Source organism: Cygnus atratus, chromosome 9, assembly GCF_013377495.2.
Source record: "Cygnus atratus isolate AKBS03 ecotype Queensland, Australia chromosome 9, CAtr_DNAZoo_HiC_assembly, whole genome shotgun sequence".
Taxonomy (NCBI): domain Eukaryota; kingdom Metazoa; phylum Chordata; class Aves; order Anseriformes; family Anatidae; genus Cygnus; species Cygnus atratus.
In genome coordinates, this window is record NC_066370.1 from 22653356 (window position 1) to 22672197 (window position 18842).

Genomic DNA, 18842 nt, shown 5'->3' on the forward strand with positions numbered 1-18842 from the left:
CTCTGCCACTTACTGCAAGTGAAGCCTAAGCAGGAGATGTGTGCCAAAACACCACTGAGGATTTCAGCTGCAGAGAAGAGCTCAGTGCCTGCAGAGGCTGTTTGGGATGGAAAAGGCTCCTCGAGTGTTTGCTGCTGTGGGGCTGCAGGTGGTCGTGCTGTGTGTTCCCCTGTCCTGGCTCCCAGGTACGTGTGTCCTCTAGGCCCCTGCAGCCACAGGCCTGTGCTGTGACCTGCCTTCCTGAATTGCCAGCAGCTAAAAATTTGTCAGGCCCCGGAGTGGAGGCACCAAGAACTTACAGTGACACAGGGGAAGCTGTTTGATGACTTCTCTGTTTGATCTTGATGACTTCTGGAGTTGAATTTCTGATGGTGTGGGCATCTTGGCAACTCTACTTCTATTCTCTGCCTCCTTTGGCCTTGTGCAGGACGAGCCCAGTGTGCTGGGCTATCGATACACTGGAGCTGCAGGTTTCCAAGAGTGCCACAGAGAGTAGGCCTGTAATCTGTAATAGTTATAGCCATATGCTTAATAAAAACCCTTCACAACACACCAAGTAAATAGTGGTTTAGGAATTACCCATTCATTTATGTGCACAGTAGACCATGATATTTCCATCTAAGCTGTCGGTCTTTTGCAGCAGGCCCTATGTGATTCCTCAGGAGGTTTTTTTATCGTATCGCTTCCTAAACTGCATTATTGGCTGCAGAGCTCATGTTTAATATTTCCAGATCTTTGGAGACCCCTGCAAAACGTAGGCCTGAAAACGCAGTTTCAAGTTGTTTAAAGTTTTCTCTGTTAACTCTGCCTCTAATTGTTTTCTGCATGCCAGAGCAGGAGATTTGTAGAAATAACGATTTTGCTTCCTCTCATTTGCCTGATTATAAAACAAATGTTTCAATGCAGATGCATCAAGTGAGAAAGGCATGAACTGTGGAAAAGAAAATAAGCGTGATTCATTAGCTGAGACATTGCATTGTATTGAGATCAGGAGCAGGTCTGATTACAAACGTGCCCTTTTACCTACTGTGTGACCTTGGATAAATCACCTATTTGCTTTTTGTCCACCCTTTGAACATGCAGTATATAAGCCTGTCTAGCCAAAGACTGTGTCTCAAGAACAGATGACTGCAAGGGCTAACTGGGCTCATGGAGTTGATTCCCTTGCAATTGCAGGCAGCTGGGCAACAGGAGTTTTGTTGTAAGTGTCCTCTCTGCTCTGCTGCATTTATCCTAGCAGAGACCTCTCTGCTGCTCCATATGGCAAATGTAAAATCTTCTGTAAAAGCATGTGAAAGCCACAAAATATAATGTGCCAGAGTAGGAACGTGATATCACTGGAATATAGTTTGTATTCATACAATGAATAATAAATAGTACAACAAGGCCCTGGCTATTGATATAAAACAAATAATAATAGAAAATGGTCGTTGACAACTCTTTACAAAGCAAACCAAAATGTGTTTAGTGGTAAATGAGGAAAATAATAAGCAAGGCAGACCTTCTGCCGAGCGAGATATTCATTTCTGCATCCCATTCTCAAGCAAAAACTGGAGATAATTGGTGATTTCTCTATTATGTTCACAGGTGTTGAGGATCTGGGGGCATTCAGCATCAGCTGTGCATCCAGAAGATTGCTGGCTTGTTCCCAGAGATCTGAAATCCCATTCTTCTCTCTCTTTTAATGGAGCTCAGAGGTACCCCTTTATCTCATTTGATAATTGACTGATGTTACTGAAAAGGAGCAGGAAGCTAGTAGAAGGGTCAGAGGCAGCAAGAAAGTTGTTAATTGTGTGCTGGGTGATTTAGCTGTGAAGTAGGTAAAGGAAGAAAGTGAATCAACCTTTCTGCATTTCTTTGATAAAAAGCTTGAAAGTGTGTCCTTAGAAGAGATTTCCAAAAGTTCAGAGGGATGGAAAGAAACAACCCTTTACTTCAGAAAGGAAATTATCTCATACTGACGAAGCCTAATTGTGGTGCTTTTTGACACTGCCTGGAGGGGAATATGGGTAGTTTGCTTCTCCTGAATTTGAGTTGAACTGGTGCACTAGCTGAAGTCCTTCAGCCTTTCCCAGCTGAACACGGCTTAGTTTGTGATAAGGGTTCAGTGTTACAAAGAGATACCAAATCTTCACGTGTCCTGTGCTTCAGTGAAGCACCGATAACAGAAACAAACCCCCTGATGTGAGATGTTCTAGGGTTATCTCTGAGGAAAGCTGCTCTTCATGTGACTGCCAATTGCAAATGAACTTGGTTATAAAATTCGTCTTTATTGCCACCTTTCCATATCCCTGAGGTTAATTCTGAAATATGCATGAAATATAATTAGTGCAGATCCATTTCTGCCAGCACGTTTTACATAAGTGGCTCCCAGTGGCAGACCTGGATGTATTCATAATAAAATGATTCAGTTAAATGTAATACCACTTGGTATGCAGCATGAGTGTTGTTTGTCTTCACAGTACTTTAATGATGCACTGCAGTCTTTGGTATCGAAGCACTACCTGCATCTCAATGAAGAGCCATGGTTGCTATACAGGGGAACGCCTCCAATAACATTTTCTTGAGCTCAGCCAAAACAGCATTCTTTATCTCCTGTTTGGGATGCAAACTTTGGAGCATATTGTGTACTGATACGGGGTATCGTGACTTTTGTCATCACTTTGTTTGATGCAAATGAATGTTTATAGCATGGCAGCAGTGCTACAATCTGATTTAAAAACAGGGGGGAAAAATATATATATATTTTTTAAAAAGAAATAAAAGAAAAGCATGCAGTGATCTAGTTTGCTGTCACGGCTGTCTGTCTGTGTCCACCTGTCTGAAAGTACTCAGATACTCAGAATCCTTTCCCTCTGGACAGGGTATTTGCAGGTTAAAGAAACAAGTGTTTCTTAAAAATCTCACTTGAAGATTATTTTAAACTGTTTATGAGAAGTTACTTGGCTGCTTCATTAACGGGGACGCTAATGTAGTCTCTTCCTAGAAGCCCGTGTGGTTAGCAATTATCCCTTTACAATTTCTCATTGTCCGTCGCTCAGTGCTAAAACAGCTCTTGGAATCATTGGAGCTTGTGCTGGGAAATCGTAGTCTGAATTGTCTTTCTGCAACAACTTTTGGTGCACTTGAAATCTATCATCATGAATTGCTGTTTGTGTTTGGATCAGGTTCGGAAGGCGAGCTCGCTTGAGAGTTTTTTCCTGTCTTCGGAAGCTGCATCAAAATGTCACTTGCCAGCATGTAAGCAGAAAATTGTTTGTCTCCAGCTCAGTAGAGATGCATCATGCCACAACAAAAAACAATTTTGCAAAGTTAGAGCCAAAAGAACCAATAACAACATTCTGCAAGATCTTATACCATATGGACGAAGTCAGTGTCTGATCTGATAAGGAGGAGGTACAGAGCTTGGTCGTGATGCTGGGGTAAATGTGCTGCTGAAGGGAACAGCATTCAGACATGGTAGGTAAGCTGAACCCCATGCAGTAGCTGGGGAAGTCACCCAAAAAGTGTCTTTAGCATTGGTATCCTGCCTGGTTTTCAACTATGACTGTTGGATTTTGCCTGTACAAGTCCTCTTATGTTTATAATTGACCAAGGGTTTTTCCTTTACTGCCATGCTGCTATAAAACACTGGTATGTATTCATTGTAGCAGCAGCAAAACTCCTCTGGGCAATGGACCAATTCCTATATGTTTTCTATGAAAGACTTCAAAAGAAATTAGGATTGGGAATGCTAAGTATAAAATTAATTTTATTATTAGTAAAATTTCCTTAGAGTAACATTGTTCTCAATGTACATATGTTTTCAGTTTAGCTGTTGAAGTTGAAGGCTCTGTGAGCCACAAAATCAGAATCACAAAGAATGGGTGACTAATTCCTGTAAGAGAGAATCATCAGTGGATGCTTTTATTGCAGGGACAAAACCATCTATAAGCCTTTTTTGGTAGTGGTATTCAAAAGTTTGACGTATGTCTGAATTTGGATAATTAATTTATTCTGAGGTAACACTGAAAAGATAAATACCCAAAGCATAGACAGTAATTTATGATACAACCTGTTGTTGAGAAGGTGATACCAACCTTTTCAATTTAAAAGTTGAAAAAATCCCTATCTAAAGTGATGAAAAATGGTTGTTACTATTTTTTGTTAGAAAACTTTTCCCTTGCTGCATAACATTTACCCATCCCTCTTTTATTTCTGCATACGTTCGACATAACTACTAGAGACATTCAGAGGAACAAGCTAAGACGTTGCTGCATGATGATCTGGGAATTGATGCTTAAATACCTCAGCTTCTGGCTGCAATGAGAATCATGGATTTGACAGAAATGTTGCATTTGTTGTCCGTTTTTCTGAAATTAAACGTTTCTTCAGGAAAGCTTGTAATAAAATATTACCTGTGTGAGGGAGAACAGAATCATCTCAGAAAAGCGTAAAACACAAGTCTGGTAGCCTGTTTAGATGAATCAGGCTCTTCCGTAGAGCTAATGTCTCACACCTGTAAATGCAAGTAATCTAGATTGATTTTCCTCAGCTGATGAGGGTAGCTGGTATTTAGACTTAAACCTAATATCTTGCCCTGTGGCTGTTGTTTGCTATTGCTAAATAGAATCTGTGAAACTTGCATTTGCTGAGTTTTACACCTGTCTTCACTTACACTGGTGTAGGGGCCTTGGATACCCTCTGTGCTGTGTTGTATTTTCCCTCTGTTATCTTCATACAATTATAGATGCTGATTTTCTTGAACTGAGCAGTGCCTGGGAGGACCCAGGAGTACACCTGCTGGGAGTGCCCTGTTCAGGATCACCCACTGGTAGGTGCAGGACCACAGTTACATGGGGACAGCCCCACCAGTCTCCACACCTGGGTGACCTGCTCCGTTTCCACTGGCACGTATCGCAAAAACAGAGCGGTGTCATTAGAATATTACATCTGCCTGGTATAAAGAGAAGATTTAACCATGGAGCTAGGCACTGAAAATTGTTTGCAATTAGCAGTAAATGTGTTAATAAAAACACCTATTAGAAATACGTTAAAAAGGAGGAAAAAATCCTCCTATAACCTCTCACCCAGAAAAATGCTCTTTGCAAAAGCTAGGAAATGAACCATGGAATTTAATGTTAAATTCAAAACCACCTTCACCATCCTGAGTGGTGATCATATCCCAAACTGCTCCCACAGTGAGCAGGGGTGAGCTTGCAGAGACTCCTTCACAGCAGGAGCCAGGCTGCTGACTTTGTGCGATGCTTGTGAGGCCAAGTAAATCTTGAATTTTTCTGCTTTTGTAATCTAGTCTCCCAAGAGCAATGAAGACATTTCAGTGCTGAGCTTCTAGATACTGTCAGGAGCTTTACCTGTAACTGCACGGTCCTAAACTAATTTCCTCTCCTTTCTGGCTTTTTTATTAGGGCACAACCACATTTTCTGGGTCTGCTATGCCGTTTATCTGACAATCTCAATGTAGTCAGCAACAGAGCTTATGTTTCTTGGTATTTATTCTTCGTTTTAATCACAAGATATGACTTTCTGCCTCTCAGTCCTTGTTTAAGTCACTGCAGTGAGTTAATCACAACCCTGAGCGTGTTGGTCCCAGGCCACAGAAGAGCAGAGGGGTCCCAAGAGGCAGCCCTGGGCCATTAGAAGTAGTTCAAACATTAAAAACTTCTGGTAATGGAGGTTCCCTTCATTCCTCAAGTGATTTATTCTAGACTTACTTTCTCCTTAATGTTAAAAAGCTTTTTCTAAAGTCTAACTACATTTTTCTTCCTGCAATTTAAGGTCCCTACTGCCTGCCTTATCCTCCCATAGTCATGGACAACAGATTATTCCCTTCTTTTAGTGCAACAGCCTTTAGTAACTGAAGATGATTATCATATATCTCTTTGGTCTCCTTGATGCTAAAATAATCCTATACTTTGCCTTATTTATTTCCTCGATCCATATCCTTTTTGGACCTCTCTCCAGCACTGGATGTAGTGTTGCCCTGGAAGCCTCCCCTCTTCAGAAGTCTTGCAGATATGTGAGCATATCTGTCATAACCAAGGCGTTCTGTATGAAAATGATCATGATTTCTAATTCATTCTCTAATGGTAGGTCGGGAGTACCCCCACATCCACATCACCAATCCTTTCCATCATCCAGGTAGTTAATGAAATGAGTGAAGGGAGCCAGACTTCTGCCCACCTTCAGACCTGCAATGCCATAACACCCTCCCACTTCGAAAATAAATCCCAACAATTATCCACCTGCTTTGCCTCTGTCCCATAATAGTTTCTTCTTGACAACTAATTAGGAGAATGTCTAGCTAAAATCAAGATATATTCTTTCTGTTATGCTGCCGTGAAAGAAAAAGAGAAATGCTTTGTTCTTGATGAGTGAATGACGGCCCCTGCTCGCCTCTGTTACCCTCTGCTGCTTACCAGTAGTATGATCATTTAATTCCTGATCTTAATTCCTGATTTTTTTCAGCATTACACAAGTGATGCTGTCTTGTTCTTGTTTTCTCATCTCTTTTCCCCCTTTCCTTCTCTTATAACAGACAGAGAGAACAACTGCCTTTTCAATTTCCTGATACCGTGATGTCCATTTACAGCACATGGTAGCAGGAGTTTGTCCTCTCTGAGCAGGCTAATGTCCACTGGCCAAAACACAGAAAAGAAACAATCACAGTGTATTTTATGTAAACGTTCTCCTAACTTGTAAATCTGATCTGACTGATGAATTCTAAATCTGGGCTGCTGTCTTCTCAGTCCCCTTGAATTTCGTGGTCCAGATGCTGGTAATTCATTGCTCAAGGTGTTGGTTAGCCAGGGGAAAGAAAGAAGGTCTGTCTAACCACCACACACCTTGTGTTAGATGTGTCTCCCAAACTGTGGGTGCTGTGTGGCTGCTGTTTGTGGGGGTGCCCTGTTTCACGCCTGCTGATGACTCCAGAGGAGCCAGTCAGCTGTCTTTCTGTGAGCCATAATAGTGTGGGATCAGACATCTTTTAATGAATTGAAAAGGAAAAAAAATAAATCAATGCCAACTGCTCTGCAATTTGCATTTCAGACGTTAGTAATTCTGCAAGTTCGGAGCAAATATGTACGAGATTATTGTAATGAAGACATATATAGTGAGACTTAATTCTTCATCACAGTTTCTGTTTTTCCCTACGTAATTAGCTCAAGCACAGCATCCGCTGCTGTCTTCCCGGTGACTGGCAGTGGGCAGAAAATCCAACAGTTTACCGGTTGTCATGGCAATGCTGAGTTTTCTAGCACTATGGCCCTGATGCAAGTGAGATGAGGCTTTTAATTGGGAGCACAAATGGAAACGTAAGGGTGTAGTAAAGCTCATCCTTCTCCTTTAACCTGTCAAGGAATTGGCTTCTCTTGCAGTTTTACTCATCCTGATACAAAATGTCAGAACAATAGCAGATTTTTCCACTGCCTTGCAAAGAAAGATGATGAATTCTTAGTGCTGTTGGAAAGTTTAGTTTGGTGTCATTGTTCTTCTAAGACCCTGGATAAACACAGAAACCATGGCACATAATCCTTGCTCCAAGGAATGTGCAACACACAGTAGAAATCCCATTTTTCTTACTCAAGTATTTGCAGTCAGCAAAAAAAAAAAAAAGGCTGTATCAGAAACCATGCAGGGATGTGACCTCAATGCTCCTGGCTTCCCTTTAGTGCAGCTTTCTAGCAGTCCCTATAACATGCCATGCCCTCTGTAGTACGAGGCTCTTAAAAACCAAAGCAGGATGTCTCGTTGTAGGATGTCTCGTTGGAGTACTCATCACTTAGAGCGATGTGTCACCAACTGGTTAATAGGGCTACAACTACAAGATAAATATTTTGAAAAGGGAGCTAGGCTGGTAAAGATAACGTGCTAATTTCTACACTGCCAGTGTCTGTTCAACTGGTGTGTCAAAAGGTATTAAAAATTAAACAGGTCTGTAATGTTCTCAAACGTTTGGCCATGTTGCAAACCACCTCACGAGCTAGGAAGACTTTAGTCTTGGACCCGAGTGTACATGCTGCAGGCGAAAATAAGTTTTGCAAAGAACTGGCCAGTATGTAGCACTGCTAATTTTTAACCTGAAGGCACACCCAACTCTAACTTACTGACCAAAGTCACCTCTTCAGAGGGGGCCAGCTCTGACACATCCCATTTCATTTACTAGTTTTGTAATAGAAAAACATCATATATCAGGAGATGGTAGCAGAAAATCCATATGCAGGGAGTTCACAGTGCTACAGAACAGAGGGCAGTAGTGAAAAGTGTGCTAGCTGAATAAAATCAGTGCAGAAATTCAGCAGCTGCTGGCCAAGGAATCATTCTGATGGTTCCCAACACAGTGCTTGCTTGCTAGACCGTGCTGTTGCTTAACCTTTCTACTGGGGTTTAGATAGTCACTAGATTTGTCTCCAGACGCTGTCTATCTGGCTTATTCTGGGGATTAACCCAAATTAGATGGACTTGAAAGTCTGCCACAAACTCAGTGAAAGAGGGGTGCACATCCTGTAGCTATAGGAAATATGGCAGCCTAAGTCAAACATACTTGTTCATATATTTCTGGTATGTCACAGGCAAAATAAAACAAACAACCAAACAAAAAAACCACCTGTATATAATGACAAACTCTTTTTATTACTATGTTCTGCCTTGACTCAGTGTTGTAACCTAAGGCCAAGCTTATGCCCTTTTGCCTTTCCCTATTATCCACCATGCTGACGCTGAGGTTGATGTGCAATAAACTCTTGGCTTTGCCTAAGAAGAAATGCTCTTAGAGGAACGTTACTTCAAAGTAACTCCACCCTAATAATAATAATATGCATTTCCTGGAAAGGAAGCTTCTCTTAATGTTACATGAGGACTTGTCTAACGACAAATATTCTGACACTTTAGTGGGATTTAGTGACCGAAACGCTATACACAACTCCGGATACAATACAATTACATCGCGATATCTTACCCCTTTATGGAAAGAGATTGAGCTATATTTGCAGGAATGTAATAGGAAGATTAGGTCTCCTTTGTCTTCTTTATTGACTTTTTTAAAAATAGCAATACAAAACCATGGCCCTATTTTAAATAGGTAATGATAAGAAAAAAGCAGGTACATTGGTGGTGTTCTTCAAAGAATAACCTAAGCAAAGTTCACCTTTCAAGAACAGAGTTTTAAATTAGTGTCTTGAAGCTGAGATCAAATGTTTCCAGCAGGAATATTATAGCAAGGGAATTCCTTGTTTCAGTTTTTCTGTCTTGTAAATAAAAGTGGAAGATGAAGCCTCCCTGAATCTTGCTTACATAAAATAAATGTATGCAACACCTTTGAAATAGATTTCTGCCACTTAATATGCATAGCTGGAATAGCAAGAGATGAAATACATTCCAGCTTTCATGGCAAACACATCTTAGTTGAAATTATTGTCAATATAAATTGTTGCTACATGAATTATATTGCTTTTAAAATAAGATGTACTACCAATATTTCCCCAAACTGCATCTTTTGAAAAGCTATTCTAATTACTAGAAGCCAGAGAGTAAATTAAAAAATATCTGACTAAGAAAAGCACACATATATGTGTGGCAACATACAAACCCTGCTTTATTGGTGTTTAGAATGATGTTGGGCTAGTGTAGGAAGAACTGAGTTACAGATGAATAAAAAATCCTTGCATACAAGGTGAGCATGCTGGAGCATAGCTGAGCATTGATCTAGGAGGGGGCGTATCGATGGCCTGAATTTTCTTGGGCTCAGTGGAGATCGGTATGTATTTCTGAAGTCCTTTGAGCTATGATAGAGAGAACGGTGAGGCATTGGCCCTCCAAAAGGGTCATGTGTGTCCATCGGTGCTCCTGCTTTTGTGGCGGGCTCCTAACTTAATAGTATACCGTCAGTCGATGTTTTATATTGCACACCGAGCCGGCAGTATCCTGCAATCCCAGGTGAACAGTGTGCCCAGCCAGAACAAGGTATGCAACGCATGCTGAATCTCTTATATCCCAGTACATTAATTTAACTGCACGTGGAATAGCTGCTTCCACATAAAAGCAATGTCTGCCATATTCTGAAGGTGTCAGAATTGCTGAATATGTATAGGATTACCTGAAAAAAACAGAGGAGTTTCCTTCAGAGCACTAAACTGGACAAATACAACCATGGGTATTTGGATAAATTTTTTGGATAAAATTGTCTAACTACCATATCATCGGCTCATCTTCTGCCTCTGATATTCAGTGCTGTTACTGTCTCAATGACCTGCAACATGTAATTTAAATTTTGTCTGGTTAAACTGCCCATGCTGTCAGTACTGCTTTCTTATGTGTCTTGATGGATAAAAGTCCACAGAGCGAGGTAGCTGTAGGATGTGACACAGTAATTTCCACAACCTATTTTTTTTTCGCTCATATCATTTTTTTTCCCATTTAATCCTTTTGTTTTCCATGCATCATCTTTAATTTATAACAAATGAGACATGAGATGCATTCCTTCATTGCCTTATTGATTCTGAAATTACTAGAGCATTTTTCTGCTTTGCCTATACTAGGAAGTTGTTATCATTTTTTTCTTAATTAGAAGTTTGATTTCACTGTTGGCATAAACTTAGTGCTGGAAAGGACAGAGCAGTTGCGGACTCTCAGGTCCTGGTACTAAAGAGGCCGATATTGGTTGCAGGTTGTGACAGGTACATATATGTTATAAGAAAAAGTAGGAAAAGATATATTCTTGAAATGTATTGTTTGCTTCATTTTTTAAAGATAAAATCTATCAAAGTCTAATTTTCTCAAAGCTTAGTAACTCACTGGTTGGTTGGCAGCTTGGTTCAGGAAGAAGATTTAGGTCTGGCTGCACATCACTGGGGAGAGAATATTGCTTGCAAAGTTGTAGCCCAGTTGAGGAAATGACTTCCCATATCTCTTACAAACTACGGCACCAGTTCTGCACCGATGAATCTCGAATCCTGTTTCAAGCCAGGGGTCAGTCCATATTCAGGCTACTGTAAGATTTGTGTTTACAGTTTAGGATTGCCCCAATATTGACTTTCTGAGGCTTTGTTCTCTCTGCTTTGTAGTAGAGGAGGAAGTGCACTTTACCGTTGGTCAGGATCATCAAAGAATGGAAACAATAAATACATGTAAAAGCACTTTTTTATTTTTTTATAACATATTATGAAAAAGCAAAACATAATTTGCTAGCATTTCATTTGTAAACTTAGAAACTAAAAAAATACAGATGTTGTACTTAAAAGAGATGACTTACAGAGCACTGGGAGATGAGGAATAAAAAGGGTTACATTGCTTTTGTGTTTTTGTTGTTGTTGATGTTTTCTGAAGCTTTCAGTACAAATATTGTCTTTCTGTGCCTTTTAGGATATAAAATGAGCAAGCAAAATCCTCAGTTTTGGCCACAAACACATTCAATACAATGTACTGGAAATGGGGAAAAATGCCTTTTACTCTCAATAGTACCTCCCCATAGGTACACACACCATAGGTGCCAAAACAGTTGTCTGTTTTCTCTGATAGTACCTTTGCCATGTCCGTTTTTCTACGATCTTGCTATTTTGACCCCTTGGGGGAGGTATACTTTTTGCTATCATCTGGTTCAGCTTGTCGCCTTCTAATCAATAGGGATATAGAAATGTGAAGAATGTAATCAATGAAGTGTCTAGCTGAAATTTCCTTGTCTTTCATAAAATTCTGTGTAAGTACAGGCATCTGCTTAAGCACTGTTCATTGGAAAAGCATTGACACCGCTTCTTCAGGTGGTCAGGTCTGCACACCCGTGGGGTGGATCTGAATGTCACCTGAGGTTGGGATGTCACTGGGCTTTGTAGGTAACATGTTATGACATATTCACAATTAATACTGATATGTCTGCTGAGAAGAACATGCATCGTGTTAGGTCACTACAGCTGCACGACACGCAATGCTCGATGTCAATAGGGAAGCAGCCTCTGGGGCGGTTACTGACTCCTTTGATTCATCATCAGGCAGCGTTTTATGGCATTTCAGTTCAAAATTCAGATCAGCCTATTAGAAATAATCATCCTGTTAAAGTCACCACTGATAAAGCACTTCTCTGAAGTAGTAAGGTGTGACTAGATTAATTTGCTTCTGACTGGCTTATTTGCGCATCTTTTATGAGGCTAATTACAGTCTTCCACCTGAACAACAAACGTGAAGCGATTTTCTGTCTGAGCTGAGGGAGGGAAAGGAGGGGTCTCGGTATCACATCCGTGCTGCATTTGACTGCCAGGTGCTGCTGATACAGGTAGCAGGATGGTTACTGCCTGCAGATCCTCCTGAGCCTGCCATCAGCAGCACAGGGGCTGGCTGCAGCCCTGCACGGCAGGACCACGGCGCTGGCTGGTGGCCAGGCCACACGACTTACCAGCCACCACCACGTCGTCCTGTAGCTATTATATCGAGTTTGGGCACTGTGGACGAATATTTTTGTCTTCTTATGTAGGCATTGTTTTTCCCAAAGTGTGTATGTACGTGTGTGATTTACGGTGCGGTGACTGAAAGGGCATCACACAGGCTTCAAAATAACATTTGCCGTGTAGCACATTATGCACAAAAGTACAGCGTGTACCCAAAAATAAAATAAATGAAGGATTTCATAGTGCTATATGTAATCTTTATTCCTTATTGGTTTCGTTTGGAATCTGTACGTTTTAGCTGCTTAAATAATTTATTGGCTTAGTTGGCATGTGTTCCTTAGCAGCTTGTTGTAGCAGAGAGAGCAGGTAGAGCATTCAAGCTTTTAATTTGGATGTTTTATGATACTGAAGATCGCAAGTTCAATCTTTGCTAGTAGAATCAGCAGTTACACAGGCACTGAGAGAAGACAGGAGCCTCAGCTCTCACTGATTTTGAGGAGGCAGGACTGAAAGCCCCTGGGAATGTGCCATGTTTCTGGCCTCAGAGGGTTGGTGAGAAATGCTTCCCCCTTCCTTGCTTCTTCCATCCACCTGCCACAAAGACTGAAGGAATCAGTCCAGGCAGGAAACCAGCTCAAAGCCATCAGGCACCCAGCATTTCTGAGGTGCTCCCAGATGGAAACCTCGTAATGCAGGGCTTCACGTTCATGCCACAACTCCGCGTTCTCCTTCGATCACACACACTTGTCGTCTTGTGAGATAAGAACCTGAAAAAAAACCTCCTCCCGTCCAAGGATAGGGGAAAAGCAGCAGGGAGTAGGAGCTGGGAGGGATACACAGAACAGCATCGTTCCCTTTAGGTCCCCTTTCTCACTTTAGAAAACCGTTATCAATATTCCAGTACTCTGATCTTTATAAAGAGCCCTTTTCTCTGTTTCTTTTGCAGTGACCAGTGTTGCACCTGTATAAGAATGCAAATTCCCTTCATCTTTTAAAGGTGAACTTTCATACGGCACATCCATATACGAATTCTGGTAAGAAATCTTTTTCGTGCTATAAGTTTGGCATGCAATTGGCAGATATATTGAAAATTAGTGTTGTTTAGACCAGGGAGCTATGGTGGAGAAGTTGTTTGGAATAGCAATATGGAAAACGCCTGCCTTCAACTTTGCTTCAATCCTCCCAAGCCTCTGCAATCCAAACCAGCAGAAAAAGCAACTTATCGAAGTGATTTTGTTGAGAACTGGAGGTGACATGCTATATTCTCCTGTGCATATAATATCCTGGGTGCTACTAAATTACTGATAATTGAGTGCAGACTTGGGGGGATTATTTACAACGCTGTCCTGTCAGAATGACAAAAAGCAGCCTTGAGGTGCTGCTCACTTTATTCACCTCCTCACTCTCAATATATTCTCAAGGCTATTGCTTCTGTCTACTGTCACAGACCTACATCAGCATTTTCATATCATCACCTCCAGCGAGGAGCATTCCCTTAATTTCTGCCTTGTTTAGTCCTAGACTATAAATAACACTAACTGCTCATGAAGCTGAGCCTTGCAGAGCCCTACCCTGGAGACTGCTCAAAACCTGAAAATTTCATTGGTTTGACAGTCTTTCCAGACTAACACCTAATATATAATAATCCTTATGCCAGCTGGAAATCCATAATTACGGCCCATACTCAACTGTAGCACAGTAGAGGAGAAATAACGTGGAGTACTCCACTGAATGAAGTGTATTGAGAGTATTTGTCAAGCCATTTTCTCTGTAAGGTTCTTATTTTGGCTCCCTCTCCCCTGACTCCCCAGTGAGTATGATGGGAAAATAAATACGGATATTTATGTCCATTTCCAGGAATGCGGTTGCCTCCGCGCACACAGCACCCAGGAGGGCTGTAAGGAATAAATTAGTGATCTACTGCGTGCGTACGCCGGCTATGATACATCTCTGTTGGACTGCTTCTACAGAGCTAAATATTTTAGATGAGGAAGACTTATAGTGCCGTGAATGTCCCCAACGTGCCAAAGGAATGATATTATTCAGCTTTTAGGGCTCTAGTCTTCAGCCTGGTGCTGTTATCCTGGGTAAATCAGTGTGGGGTTGTTGGGGTGAGTGAAACACCAGTGCTGGCTGGGCTGGTGCTTGGGCTGCTCAGAGAACGTGGCCACCGCTGGTCCTGCGGTCCCACAGCCACCCTCCAGAAGTCACCATCCAGCCCTCAGGCGGCAGAAATTCTCCACCTCTGCCGATCTAAAAGGAGCGAGGGCAATTTGTGTTAGCTGAGGATCTGGCCCCGTAATTAGGTAACGCTTTTTCCCTTCAGACAGCTGCTGGTGTGTAGACAACTCATTGATGTAGTGGCTGGGATGTGCAAATGAGGCAGCGGCTGTGTTTTGTGCTCATTAAAGAAGGCACTAATAATCTCGTATGGCCACCATCTGCCACCTTGTTTGTTGAGTTTGATCGTTAGTCAGTGAATGGTTCTGTTGAAATTCAGTGATTAAACTCCGGGATATGATTCTCTTTATTTTGATGAAAGATGGCAGAATTTAGCTCATTATTATAAAATTGTACAAACGTGAAAGTTCTCCTAAAAGGAGATTCAGATTCGTAAAGCAGATAAGTGCAAGAATGGAAAAATTAGCTGTGAGTTTTTGGAAAGCCTATTTACAAACCAGAAGCTCCTTGAAAATACCTGGGAATGTCTCTTGTAGGTGCCCGATCGCTAAACCAGCATTGTGGCTCTGCTTAAGACCGTCTGCTGGAAGGCACACCATGCCCGCAGGTGATTTTAATGACTGACACCAATTTCAACAAGATATTATGAGCCTTTTCTTTCTAGACAGTAGAAGGAATATTTCATTGACAGGTGTTTTAAAGTATTTTCTGTACACTGGCTTGGCTCAATTTGTCTATAATGAATGAAATGAATTTTTGGGAAAAGGGGATTATTAATGATTCTAATTTATTAAGCATGCAGTGATCTTTAATTTTCTCCTCCTACAAAGAAAGGTTCACTTAGAGACCTTGAGATTTTTAATTGCGTGTTGGATTTTTTTTTTTGAACAGCAAAGCATTAATTCTTGTTATAGACCCATTTCTCTTTTTACGTGAAATGATTTGACCATAACTGATGCTGACGGGGAATATAAACACTCTAAACAAAGTCTGGCAGCAAACAGAATTGTAATAAGTACTGATTTATAGCCCATGAAAATGCTCTAAAGTCAGGGAGGTTGCGTAGGATATAGATGATGGCACATTTTGTTTTTGTGTTTGTATCTTCAGCTGTTTTCTGTCTTGAGAACGTAAAACACATTCCCTGTTGCTTTGACTGGGCACTCTTTGAATCTGCATTGTATGTCAACAAAAGGAACTGAAAAGCTGCGGATTTTTTTATTATGATTGAAGAAATCTCTTCAAAGGACTATTGATTTTTTTTCCCCGCATCTATAAAGTATATTTGTTTTCACTGTTATTTTCACTCTAATAAAGAAAACTGTTTACACAGATTTAGTTTGGATCACAGTATCCATGAATAGAAAATAAAGGTTAAATTTCTGAAAGAGCATTTTTTGTCCTATAACTCTTCTGTATTTTGCATCGCTCTGGGAAATGAATGCTTCTAGCAACTAACTTGCAATATATACTCATGTGGATGGAATTTATTTGCAGATTTATCCCATTCAATATTTAAAAACTGGCTGGAACAAGGAGTTCATGCACAGCAGAGACTACTGCTTCAACGCGGAGTTGCCCAGCCTGCCCATTTGGCCCCACTTGTGTTTTAGGTGGAGCAAATTTTGTTTCCCATGGCAGCCCTGGCTTTGCAGTACCCTGGGGAGGCAGCTGACGGCAGGGTGCGATGCTGGTGCTACAGCTGGATCCTCACCACACCACCGATAAAGTGGATCAGTATTTCCTAATAGGAGAGCTGGCAGGGCAGGTGAAAGTACAGAATATACAGGTAGACTTCAAGAAATCAGTCAACTCTTTCTTTTTGTTCTCTAATTTGATAGGAAAAGTGAATAGCAATTTGTTTTTTTCTTGTGGTTTTAATTTTTTTTTTTAATGCTTCAAACTGCAGGTCAAAGCCACTGCGCAAAGTCTACAGGAGCCCTTTATTGACTCTCCTGAGTTCATCCAGGCAGCTAAAGAAAAACTATTTCCCCCTCCCTGCTGACCATAAAAAGGGATTAGCAGAAGGAGACTTTTCCTTATCAGTCCTCCGGGGCCAGGATTACAAGCAGTAAGCAACGACCCTTTGCAAGCTTTCAGACTCCTAGTGTCTGTATTTGGATGCCCGTAAATTTTCTTTTTGGGCCAGGACTGATGTCTGGGTCCCAGTGAGACGGTGCCAGTCACATCCCCTGCCCGGGGTGTCCCAGGCACCCCGGTTCTGCCTTTCCCCAGAGCCCTGCATGCAGAGGGATCTCTGCACCCGCTCTCTCTGCAGCTGCAGCGCTGCTTCTAGCAATATGGGGAGCACTTGCACACATCAACATAATTTTTAACAGCAAAGATATGGCCTGGTTACTTCCCATCTCCTTAATAAGTGACTTCCTTACTTCTTCACAGCCCTTTCTGTGTTACCGGGGAAATGTTCGGGGTCTCTCTGTTCCGCTGTACTAGCACTTTCTGTGGAAGGGCGGAATATTTTAGGAACGACTTTCCCCTCCTTAGACAGTGCTTGCGTAAAAATATGAAATACAAAAAGCGAAAAAGTAGCAGCTGTGGCATGGTAGTTGTTCTCACTTTTAAAACAACACCTTTTAAAAACTGCCAAGGTAGAAATAAATACTATAGCTCCGTGGGTGCCTCAGGGGAGAGATGTGCTTGCTTTCTTTGTCTTTTTTTCTTTCAGGAAAATGGTGACAACTGATATATTTATCTTTATATAGAGGAGAGTCTGCCTATTTTATTTGAAGACTATAAGAAATTATTCAAGCTTCAAGCAACTCTGTGCGCAATGCTTTCAGAAGAAAAATCAGCAAATTGAAAATATTATTGTCTTCTAAAAGAAGGATGTTACCAAAAAATGTACAAGTAAAAAGGTAGAAGAGGATGAAGATACAGAGAAAAAACACTTTTTCTTGACAACAAATCTAATTTTGGTGTGGAGGATGAAGAGTGTTTTTTCTTGTATCTTACAAAATGTGGGGTTTTGCAGTGGTACACTTTAACCCATTATGTCAAAACTGGATAAAAAGCCAAAAAATATGGGACTCTTCAGGTTCAATTTTTTGGAGCATATTGGAAGCCTTCCATATTTTATGCTAAAGAGTTCAAACTGGAGACAATTTGAGCTATTTGTTTGTTAACCTAATAACATTTAATTTTTAAGTAAATTTGTGTACTTTCTCAAACTTTTTCATGCTTGACTTTCCCCATCCTCCAGTAAGCAACACGATTCAGGCCAAGTGCAAAGAGCAAATGGAAGTTCCCAGCATCACCTCCATGTCAGGTGCTGAGAGCTTCTTGTCTACGTGCTAGAAAATGTCTCCTTCAAATGGAACGGGAACGATACAACTTGCTAATAGAGAGTATTGCTAATATAATATATTGCTTTATTAGTATATTTATGGACTCCTTCTCAAAAATAATGTGTGGTTTGTTATAAGCTATTATGAAAGATAATGCTTTGACCTGCTGACAACATGATGTATTAATCTTTATCACTTTGGTATGCTCTTAAGTGTCTCATTCTTACTTTCTGTAGCATGGGCTGTACAGAATACAGAGTAGAATGTAATTGTACCAAAATAGTTTCTTGTATGAAACTTTCTGAACATAAAATCTTGAAACACAGTATTAAAATAATTCTTGGATAACATTCATACATTTAATCTTCGCGATACTTGTTGCTTTGAATAATCTAACCAAAATAAATTAAAATTGAATTTGTTTGTTGTTGTTTTTGGAGTCATTTCTACAAGGGTTAAAGCATTTGTTAAAGATGGAGCAGCAGATAAAGAACACCAGTATTAGAGTGAAAAACACTATTAATATACTATTTTCAAAACACACTATTAAAATCTAGGCTTTAATTTCAGAGCATTCCCCCATATTTCGCTTCATAAAGCGGTTACAAATCAGACCTGAACTGAGCCCAACACGTGTCACTTCCAATATTTTTATAGGAAAATAGCAAATCGCTAAATAGATACCATTTTGTGAGCAGAGCACACGCATGTCTCAATCACCGAGAGAACCATCCAGCAAAACCTTTGTGCTTGTCAGGTTGCAGGGTCTGCATTCTTCTGAGGAATTGCTATTTTTTGCCGATTCCCAAGTGCTGCCTCTGACACGGAGCGGTGCCAGCCCCTTCTTCCACTTCACAGCAAAGCAGGTGCCTTGGAAGGCCTCTTTAGGGAGGGAAAGGCAGAGGGCTTTGGTGTGAGTCTTAGAAGCGTCTAAAGATAAATAGATCTAGTTGTTCCACTTCTGCAACATTTTCACAAG

General features: G+C 40.9%; 2 long non-coding RNA genes across 2 annotated transcripts; both read left to right on the forward strand.

Annotated features, from left to right (window-relative positions):
- The first annotated feature begins 1098 nt into the window (after nucleotides 1-1098).
- LOC118253109 (uncharacterized) lies at nucleotides 1099-3447 on the forward strand. Its single transcript, XR_004780331.1, has 3 exons — nucleotides 1099-1201; nucleotides 1588-1697; nucleotides 3168-3447. It is a non-coding gene; the product is annotated as an uncharacterized LOC118253109 (long non-coding RNA).
- Nucleotides 3448-15120: 11673 nt separating this feature from the next.
- On the forward strand, nucleotides 15121-18300 carry LOC126913409 (uncharacterized). Its single transcript, XR_007708643.1, has 3 exons — nucleotides 15121-15165; nucleotides 16056-16629; nucleotides 17282-18300. It is a non-coding gene; the product is annotated as an uncharacterized LOC126913409 (long non-coding RNA).
- The last annotated feature ends 542 nt before the right edge of the window (nucleotides 18301-18842 follow it).